Genomic DNA, 10,514 nt, shown 5'->3' on the forward strand with positions numbered 1-10,514 from the left:
ACCCAGCCGGGTACGGGTAGCTGGGTATCGGGTAGGGTGCGGGTATCGGGTAGGGTGCGGGTATCGGGTAGGGTGCGGGTATCGGGTAGGTGCGGGTATCGGGTAGGGTGCGGGTATCGGGTAGGGTGCGGGTATCGGGTAGGGTGCGGGTATCGGGTAGGGTGCGGGTATCGGGTAGGGTGCGGGTATCGGGTAGGGTGCGGGTATCGGGTAGGGTGCGGGTATCGGGTAGGGTGCGGGTATCGGGTAGGGTGCGGGTATCGGGTAGGGTGCGGGTATCGGGTACCCGGTTGCGACCTCTGCCAACGAGCCACCACGGTGGCTATGAGATGTTAACTCCCTCGCCTGGTACGCAGGAGGTCGTGGGTTCGATCCCGACCCTGACGCCTGCTGCTGCTGTATATTTGGAGTTTGCATGTCACCTGTCCGGCTGCTATGAAGTTTCCACGCGATAAGCCACTTCGTTGAGCTGTCACTTGTGGCGACGGCCAGGTCGCTTCTGAAAAAAGAGCTGTACAGCTCAGTGGGCCTTACCTGGTAAGATAGAAAATAGTTTAGTAATAGCTTAGTTTTTACTTTGGTGTGTCACGATGGGCTTGAGGGTTTAAACAGCAGATGTCTTTGCACTCGACAGGGTTTCTGATGTCCGGGACGTTGCGTGCGCAGCGCGGTAGAATACTACGTGTTTTGCATTTTGTCGCTTGAGCCACATGCCATTGTTTTATTTTTACATTTTTTTGCTCATCGGTTACCGCCGTCATTGTCGTCGTCGTTTTCAAGCGCGAAACGGAGGTGACGCCAAAACTGAAACGCGCCACTATCCGCGGGCACCGGGAAGGGAAGCCAATTGCCGCTCCCGGCTGCATTTAAACCGTATCATCGCGAAAGACTCCGTCTTAACCGTCACGGCAACCTTGACCGGGATTTTATTTATGCGTGTGTGTTTGCGGCTTCTCCCAAAGCGTGTCGTTTTTAAATCGATCGCCGTGTTTACTTTTTAAAAAATTACGAGCGAAGGGGAAGGTGTCGCCCCACCCCCCCACCCCCCCACCCCCCCACCCCCACATGGCGCTTTGCCACCTCTACCAAAGGTGCGTAATGATGCGGCGACGTGACATCGCCTCGCTTCTTGTATCAGAGCGTCTTTAATCCCCCCGGAGCGAACGGTCAGCGGCTGTGTTCATGTCCGGAGGCGCGTTGCTCTCCGCTGCGTCCCGGGCTTCGAGGCAGATGCGGGTGCGGGGAAAAACGGGTCGCGTGACCGCGAACCCGGGGAAATTGTCGCGAACGAAAGCGCCGCTAGGAAAGGGCGAGGAGGAGGAGGGGAGGCCAGGAAAAAAAAACTTGGCCAGCCCTTCGCACGCGGCTCGAGAAACCTGCTGCCAGACGTGACCCGCGGAGAATGGCCTGGTGACGCTTGCGCGAGATGACACGACCCTCCGTCAGAGGCGTTCGCCGGTTGAGCTGCTGTGTCGCTCCCCGACGTTACTTTCGGTGGCGTGGGGCGTTGTGCGCGCTTGGCTTGTACCACGCGCCCGTCGTTTTGGTGTCCCCCCCCCCCCCCGATGTTTCATTCGACCGTTGCCCCGGGAGGTTTTTTCGCAGTGAATATCCGTTCCGGGCTTGCAGAAGCGGAAGAAGCTCTCAGTGCGCGGAGTGAAACAACGGACGTCGTGCGGGGCGACGCGTAGCGGTACAAGCCCAGAATTCTACCGGAGAGAGTGATTTTCGATTTTTTTTTTTAAACTACACACTACCCGGCCAGAACTGAGCCGTCTGGTAGTGGCACTGCTGTCATTTTTGCACGCGTAATTGAGGATTGCCCAGTAATAATATTTATTCGTGTACATATATATTTTAAAATACAAGAGGTCACAAAGACTCTGTTCACATGATCGCAATGCAGCTCGTTGCAATTGAACGTAAGACCGCGGGGAGCGATCGTGGCAGGCCCTGGCAAAACCGTGTTGACGGAGCTTTGCTGGACTTGTTGTTATCCCTCGCACACAGCCGGTCCCGTTCGCTCTCGCGGCTCGGTGATGTTGCGCCCCCCCCCCCCCCCAGTCCAGATAATATTTCACGTGAAGAGCGTGTGTGGAGTTTGCTGCACGCACCACGCACACCGCACAACACACCGCACCACACACCGCACGAATCTCGCACCACAAACCCAAACCCAACCACACACACACCGTACGCACCGCACACCACAAACCACGCACTGCAAGCAGCCGCGTTTGCTGGAGGAGCTCGCCGTTTGGGACTGTGTCCAGGATGTGTGAGCTCCACGCACAATCCAGCCTGGTTAAACCCAGGATGGATCATAGGCAGGCCACCCTACATGTTTCTAACTGGCGCATTTGTTCCTTTTAAGAGATCCCCCCCCGTATGACTCTGTCCTGAGGGGCCACTTTTGCTAGCACCTGTCACAGGAGGTCATGGAAGGCACTTGACTCATGCGCCTCGCCTGGATCCCTCCACTGATGTTCATCTTCAATGGGGGAGTAAGCCACCAACACCACTCCTTGCCTCCCGTTGATGGGAAGGTGAGCCCACGGTATCCTGGGACTTTCAGCTTCCCATACCTCTCGCCCCCTCCCTTTCTTTTCTTCAGCAGAAGCGCCACTCCCTGTTTTTTTTGGCGGTTTCCTCCCCCGAGTAAAGCACTGGCCCACCCCTCTTAGTGACTGGAGCCAGAACCTAAATACCAGAGAGATCCAGGCGGTACCGGTCCAGCTCCCGACAGAGGAGTGGCAGCCTCTCCTCCGCAGTGAGCGTTCGGACATTCGACGTGGCCACTCGCGGTGGCTTTTTGGAGGAGCCCTCCTGTCTCCACCAAATGCGGTTTGGCCAGATGATGTCATGGGCGCCTGTCCCCCCGGGGTCTCCGGCGTAAGATTAGTTTTTATCTTTAATTCATGGTGTCGTGGCGATTTAATTGAAGGTGAACGGGTCGACAGCCCCTCTCGCACCCGTTTGGCCGATTGGTATCGGCCGTGCCCCCCCCAATGGCATTGCTCACTACCGCTGCGGCGTTTTTTACCACAGGCACCATCGGGCAGGTGGGGGTTGTTTTTTGACGGACCGACACACCCACGCGCACACACAGACATACGCGCACCGCCTGCTCGCACTCACTTGAACCTCGCCACACTCACTCACTCATGTCAACCTCACTCTATTCAACATCACATTGCACTCTCCCATACCGATAAGGGATACCCGTTGTGATTAATATGCATTCATTAATCCCCCCCCCCGCCCCCCGGCACGTGAAGGACTCGCAAGTGATGTCATCACACCTACCCCTTTATTTAAGGAACGAAACAGGGGGGAGGATTTCTCCACAAATCTGGCTGCCGCCTGATGATGCCAGTTGCGGTTACTGGCAAAACGTCGTACACTCAGATTGTAAATGTTGTGGAGTTACTCTCCAACACGCCGGTGTTGCTGTACTGGTAACGAATTGGCGTGCTCTGTTTACGTGACAAACCATACTGATTGGCTGTGTCGGGTGGTGGTGGGTTTAACGACACATTTTTACGTGATCTAAACCCCAAAACCTCTTATAGATACACTGTGCTATATTCCATTCAATACACTATATGCTACACCAACAATACACTATACTATATCTACAATACACTATATACTACACCTACACAATTAATTGCACCACAGACTGTAATATTGATCATACGCTACGGAACACGATACTGTACGTCACGCTGTGCTTTAGCCATCCACATTCCACCACTATACATTACAGCGGTGTTCAGTACTCCACATTGAATGGCACACACGAACTTGCACACGAATATAAAAAGACACTAACGCATAAATGTGAACGCACAAACACCTATCTTAATTAGTTGAATGGAGGCAACAAAAAAACCGTGTGAAAACCAGATAATTTTAAATCGTACAAACCAAACCACGAAGTGTTAAACTGAGGATATTTAGGTTACAAAAAACGCATTTACACAAACCCACGCGCACATTAACACTAACTTGAAAAAAAAATGCTAAAAACGATTAAGTTATTAAAAATAAATGTATAACAAACATTAAATATCTTCGCTGCGTTTGCGGCAACTGCTCCTCCCCCGCCCTACTGACCCCTACTGCTTGACCCCTACTGCTTGACCCCTACTGCTTGACCCCTACTGCTTGACCCCTACTGCTTGACCCCTACTGCTTGACCCCTACTGCTTGACCCCTACTGTTTGACCCCTACTGTTTGACCCCTACTGTTTGACCCCTACTGTTTGACCCCTACTGTTTGATCCTTACTGCTTGACCCCTACTGTTTGACCTTCTACTGTTTGACCCCTGCAGGGACCTTGAGTCTCTGGAGGTCGTAGAGTTTATGAGACCACCACTGACCTCTCCGTGGGCCCTAGACGGTCGAAACACGGGGACATATTTCGATTTAAAGCTTTCGTGACTGCAGGGATTCATCTTCTTGGTTCTTTCGGTAAAGTCACGTAGAAGGGAAATAATAAAATAATAAAATAAAACATTGTAAAATACAATTCTCACGACGTTTCGGCCACAACGCAAGCAGCCGTCCTCAGGTGAAGAACAGGTCTGTCGGAAAGACGGCGTCTGACGCTGTCTTTCCGACACACGGGGACAGCTTGACTTGGATGTTGAAGTTGCTCACGATCTCCTCCGCCTGCCTCTGTGAGCCGTTGTGGCCTCCCAGGGATCACGCGGAGGCCGTTTGGAGGCCGTTTGGAGGCCGTTTGGAGGCCGTTTGGAGGCCGTTTGGAGGCCGTTTGGAGGCCGTTTGGAGGCCGTTGGAGGCCGTTTGGAGGCCGTTTGGAGGCCGTTTGGAGGCCGTTTGGAGGCCGTTGGAGGCCGTTGGAGGCCACATGACCAGGTTGCCCCCCCCTCCCTCCCAGCTCGTGAATTCCAGCTTCATTGGTTCCCACCGAAAGTCAGTTGGCCTCATTTTTATTTTTTATTGTATTGTGATTGTTTTTTTTACTGGTGTCAGAGTTCTATTTTTAGAACAACGTGTTTTTTTTTTTACCTCTGATGTATAGCGCTTTGAGATTATCAATTTGAAAGGTGCTTTATAAAACCGAGTTTATTATCATTTGTATTATTTTCACTAGGGTGCCACGGTTATCTTCCCCGTGCCATTGGGGACAATTATGAGGTTTAAGTTGGGTCTCGGCTGGAACTCCACCTCGCAGGAGGTGGCAAAGTTGACCGGTTTTATCCGTTTTACTTATGGCAGAAGCATTGTGAATGGCCACTTTCCCTCAGAAATGAACTTTAAATCGAATGTTTTGTAAATATTTTTTTACTGTTTAATCTGTTATCTTTTAACCACCAACACCACCCCTCCACCATCACTCGTGTCCATCACACAACACATACACCACACACACCACACCACACACAACACACCACACACATCACACACGTGCACCATATACACACACCACACACACACGCACCACACACGCACCACACACGCACCACACACACACACCACACACACCACACCACACACAACACACCACACACATCACACACGTGCACCATATACACACACCACACACACACGCACCACACACACACACGCACCACACACACACACACGCACCACACACACACACCACACACACACTCGCACTACACACACACGCACCACCCACACACGCGCACCACACACTACACACTACACCACACACACACACCCACCACACACACACATCACACACACACATCACACACGCGCACCACACGCACCACACACACAAGCACCACACACGCGCACCACACACACACCCACCACACATGTTTACGTGGCTGCTGCTGCCATCCAGCAGCAACATCTGGAAAAGAAAAGAATTTGCACGTAAAGAAATAAGCAGGGTCATGCCCCATTCGATCTTAACATTTTGACCAAAAAAAAGTTTACACCGCTAATGTTAACAAGCGTCTGGTCGACGCACGGTTGTGTGGGTGCCGGGGCCCAGGGTTAGGATCCAGGATTCGGCCGCCCCTCATGAAGCCGGACACTCTTGCGCCAGCGAGTTGGTGATCTTGGCCTCATCACGAAAGGCAGCATCGTAATAATACCAACAATAAAACAAACCCACGCCCATTCGGACCAAATTTGGTGTTGTAACCGACCATCTCTTCACAATTACAGGCTTTGTGACGCCGCTTTGTGACGCCTGGCCGGAGAAACGCCGATCCCCCCCCCCCCGGTTGTTGGGTGCGCCGTGGATCGCTCTCAGTCACGGTTCGTCTATTTGGCCGTGTCGGGTGGTGTGGTGGAGTGCGCGACACACACACACTCACTGGTAGTAATCGGTTGCGAATGGCGTCGGGCACGCATGGCAGGCGTGCATCTCCCCCCACCCCCCTTCTCTCGTGCGGGTAAAGCCAGTGCCGGATTATCGTCGGAGCACAAGTAGCGACAAATGCTACGGGCCCCGCACTTTCAAGGGCCCCGCGCTAAATGCTGTCAAAGCTGTCACTTCCGGTTCAGTGATTCTGCACTTGCTCTATTACTATAGTACTATACCGCCTTCAACGTTTCTGAACGACTGGGTGTTTAAGGTCAGAGATATGTAGTATTATCTGGCTATATAGCAAATGAAAAAATGCAATGACTTTACTGCGAGTAAAAATTTGTGTTTTAATATTTGTGTTTTTTTTTTTTAGGGCCCCTTTATAACATATGCTACAGGCCCCGCACTAGCTTAATCCGGCACTGGATAAAGCGGCAACGTGAGAAAGAAGTCGGTGCTCTCCCGACTTCAGTCTTGCTCTGCACCGCTCTCTCTCTCTCTCCCTGGCACAGGCCTCGTGCAAATGCTTGCTGCAGGAGTTGCAAACCTGGTAGGGAACGGAGCGACGCTGTGCGCTGCAAGCGATCGAGCTGGTTGCTTTCTCTCTCTCCGCGGACTTCTTTTGCTTGCGCAACCGAGGTGGGGGTGGGGAAGCGTTTTTGAGGGTTGTGCGTTGGGAGCGGTTGTTGCCGTGCCCTCGTCCGTCATCGGGGCCACACTCCCTCTGCTTCCCCGTGGCCTTCCGCTCTCGTGCACGTACACAGCGAGCTGGCTGCCGCCTCCCCCTCGCCACGTCGCTCGCCAACCCTCCCCTACCTCTCTCTCTCTTCCTCGCCCTCCCTGCTTCTTGTCCCAAAGACAAAGATCCCTCGTGTAGCCTTAACAGACTGTCGGGGTGAGTGCTGTTAGCGTGCACCTGTGAAGGCAGGCACGGCACACGAGGGGGTGGGTGGCCAGCACCACGCCCGGCCGCCTTTGTCTCCTCAGTGGCGATGTTTACGCACCGCATCAGGTACTCGATTTGAGGCTGAGTCGACCTAGGGGAGGCCCATGACCGGTTCAGATAATCGTCACCGGTGTTGGTGGCCGTGAGCGGGACTCAAACTCGGTTTGCTAGATTCGTAGGGAGCGGTAGCGTAACGGTCAGCTGTTGAGAGAATTGTAGAAGGAGCTGAAGATGCGGATCCATTATGAGTCCGATTCCGTGGCCTAAACCCGCTTCGCTCAAAAGATAGACCAAAGCTGCTGTAGGATCACGAATCAATCCAATCTCGGTGGAGAGAGCACTGCTAAGGGCTCCTCAACCGAAGTTGAACCCGTTGCGATGGAGGCTTATCGACCAAATCCCTCGGCGACCCATAAAAGAGGGCGTGGAAAAAGCAGCCAGGATGCAGGAGGTTACGAGATGCCGTCAGGAAGATGAGACATAACATCAAGGGCCGCTCTTCCTGATGGGATTCCAGCAGAAATCTTGAATGGAGGTGACTTGGGAGCTGTTACACCACACACACGCCCTGCTCTTGAAGGTCTGGCACAAGGAGCCGTACCTTAACAACTCTTGGAACCTCCCAGTTCAACCAGGTCTACACAACAAAGGCTCATTCCTAGTAGCGGCTTTAGCCGCACCAACTTCACAATAATAATTATATCCAGGGGCCTGCCTTGGCTCTTCCCACCCTCAACCAGTATATATACAAGGACGGTTTTCTTGGAATTTCTCTCACTTGATACAGCAATCGTGCTGTGACGGTTCCACCTGAAGACAGAAGCTTGTGTTGCCTCCGAAACGTCGTGATTTTTATTTTACTTTTATTTTAAAAAATGTTTACCTATGTGACTTTACCGAAAAAAACCTAAGAATATGAATATAAAGGAGGAGATCCCCTCACCACCTCATTTGCATCGGCCCAGATCACGACGTTTCGGAGGCAACGGAGACTTGTGTTGCCTCCGAAACGTCGTGATCTTTATTTTATTTTATTTTTATTAATTTTGATGTTTTACCTACGTGACTTTACCGAAAAAACCTAAGAATATTGTTTATCATCTTTAAAAAGGGGGTACAGGGCAGATTGTGGAAAATACGGTGGTGTCTTCCTCCTGTCCACCACCGGGAAAATACTTCACCCGCATATTGGCATAAATCGATCGGCCTCTTCAGCCATCTGGAGATCCACAAACCAGGAGGACGATCCAACTCGGCCCCCGAGGGATCGCCCTTGATGATAGCGAGTGCTGCGTGCGAACCGTTACGCGACCGCTCCCTCCCTGCCTCTCGTCCCTCACTCCCTCTCGCACTCTCTCAAAACACTCCTTCCCTGGCTGTCTCCCTCCCTCCCTGCCTCCACTCCCTCCCCGTCTCTCTCCCCCTCCCTCTCTCCGCTCTCTATCCATCTCGCTCCCTGCCCGCTCGCTCTCTCTCTCTCTCTGTCTCCCTCGCTCCCTCTCTCTCTCTCAAAACACTCCTTCCCTGGCTGTCTCCCTCCCTCCCTCCCTGCCTCCACTCCCTCCCCGTATCTCTCCCCCTCCCTCTCTCCGCTCTCTATCCATCTCGCTCCCTGCCCGCTCGCTCTCTCTCTCTGTCTCCCACCCCATCCGTTGTCTCTCCCAAGACGCCGCCCGGCTGCAAGGGAGAGATAAAGGGGGGAGGATGCGGAGGGGAAGGAACTGGCCTCATCCTGCAGGGATTGTCCCCGTGTGTTTCTCGTCACCTCACAGGAGTGGGGGGGGGGGGCGTGGTTATGGGTGGGGGTACTGTGAGCCCCCCATTGTGGGGCGCCGCGGTTGTGAGATGTTAACTCCCTCGCCTGGTATACAGGAGGTCGTGGGTTCGATTCCAACCCCCGACGCCTGCTGCTGTATATTTGGAGGTTGTGTTTGTTTCTCTCTCCACGTGGTAACGTGGATTTTTTCTCCCGGGCCCCCCGGTTTTTCCCTCCACATTTAGAATCGATGTGCATTCGGAAGAATTGGCTGCTATACATTAAATTTCCACTTGATAAGCCACTTGGTTGGCTATCTATTGAGGCTATATAGCCTAGTGGGCCTTTATTTGGTAAAATAAAAAAAATAGGTTAGTTCTGTTTTAACACCGTTCTGTGTCTGCATATATTAAAAAAAAGCTGCTTTAGTCCATCGGCCTCGTAACTTTGCAAGATCCAAAGTTATCCTCCTCCCGTCATAGGCCGCGCTCAAATTGCGCCCTGTGCAGAGCACGTGTCCTCTGGCCCAGTCACCAAGCGAGTGTTGAGCCTGGTCACCACGCGGTGTGGGAGACCGCCTGGCGAGACCGGGGTATCCACAGCAGTCGGCTTTGGCCCGTGCGGACCTTTGATTCTTTCCCCGCTCGCGCACAGAGTGCCCCCCCCCCCCCCCGCCAGGAACAAACATCCAAATGTAGCAGAAACCTCCTGAAAAACGTGTCACGAGGCTCATTGCGCTTTGATGGAGCTTTAATGGACAAATTAATAGCATCCATATTATTATTATAAATCCGGCGTGTGCAGCTGCATAATTCAATCCCACCTCTACCCTGGTTTGTTCGCTCCATCTCCACTTTGGTCGTTCCTCCTCCGTGTGCTCGCCTTGCCCATTGATCCTCCACGCTCAGTGCGGCGGCCTCACTCCTCTTCTTTTCAATCTTGCCATTTTATTATGACATTAACAACAACAACATCGAAGGACAGGGCCCAACTCCGCGTCCGCCTGAGGAGGCACAGAAAGGGCTCGACAACGAGGGGGTGTACAGCTGCCTGGACATGTGACACCCCTGTCGAACACCCCTTCTGAAGCTGACGGCGGCAGTGAGGGTGCCGTTGACCGTGGTCAGGCCCCTGGGGCTTCGGCGTAAGGCAGGCGGATCAAAGCGATGAATCTGGCCCCAAAAGCCCCAGCAGATGCCCGCAATCGACTCCGTCTAACACCTTCTCCTGGTCGAGGAAGAGGAGCGTGGGTGGAAGGTCCTGTCCTCCCGAGGAGGGCAGATGTTTCCGCAGGAGGGAAGAGGTCTCAATCTCCCGGTTGTTGATGTAATTTCGCCACTCTTTGTGGCACGCCATCGTTTTCTGCTCGCCACTTTGCTTCCCCCGGGGTGGCGCAGAAGAGGGTGATGATCCCCAGGCGTTGCACGTTGTTCCTGGGCTCCTCAGCCGGTGCGGTCGGAGCGCACCGGGGCAAATGAAATGTGTTGAATGATGG

This window comes from Lethenteron reissneri, chromosome 53, assembly GCF_015708825.2.
Source record: "Lethenteron reissneri isolate LAM-NWPU_2019-01 chromosome 53, ASM1570882v1, whole genome shotgun sequence".
Classification (NCBI taxonomy): domain Eukaryota; kingdom Metazoa; phylum Chordata; class Hyperoartia; order Petromyzontiformes; family Petromyzontidae; genus Lethenteron; species Lethenteron reissneri.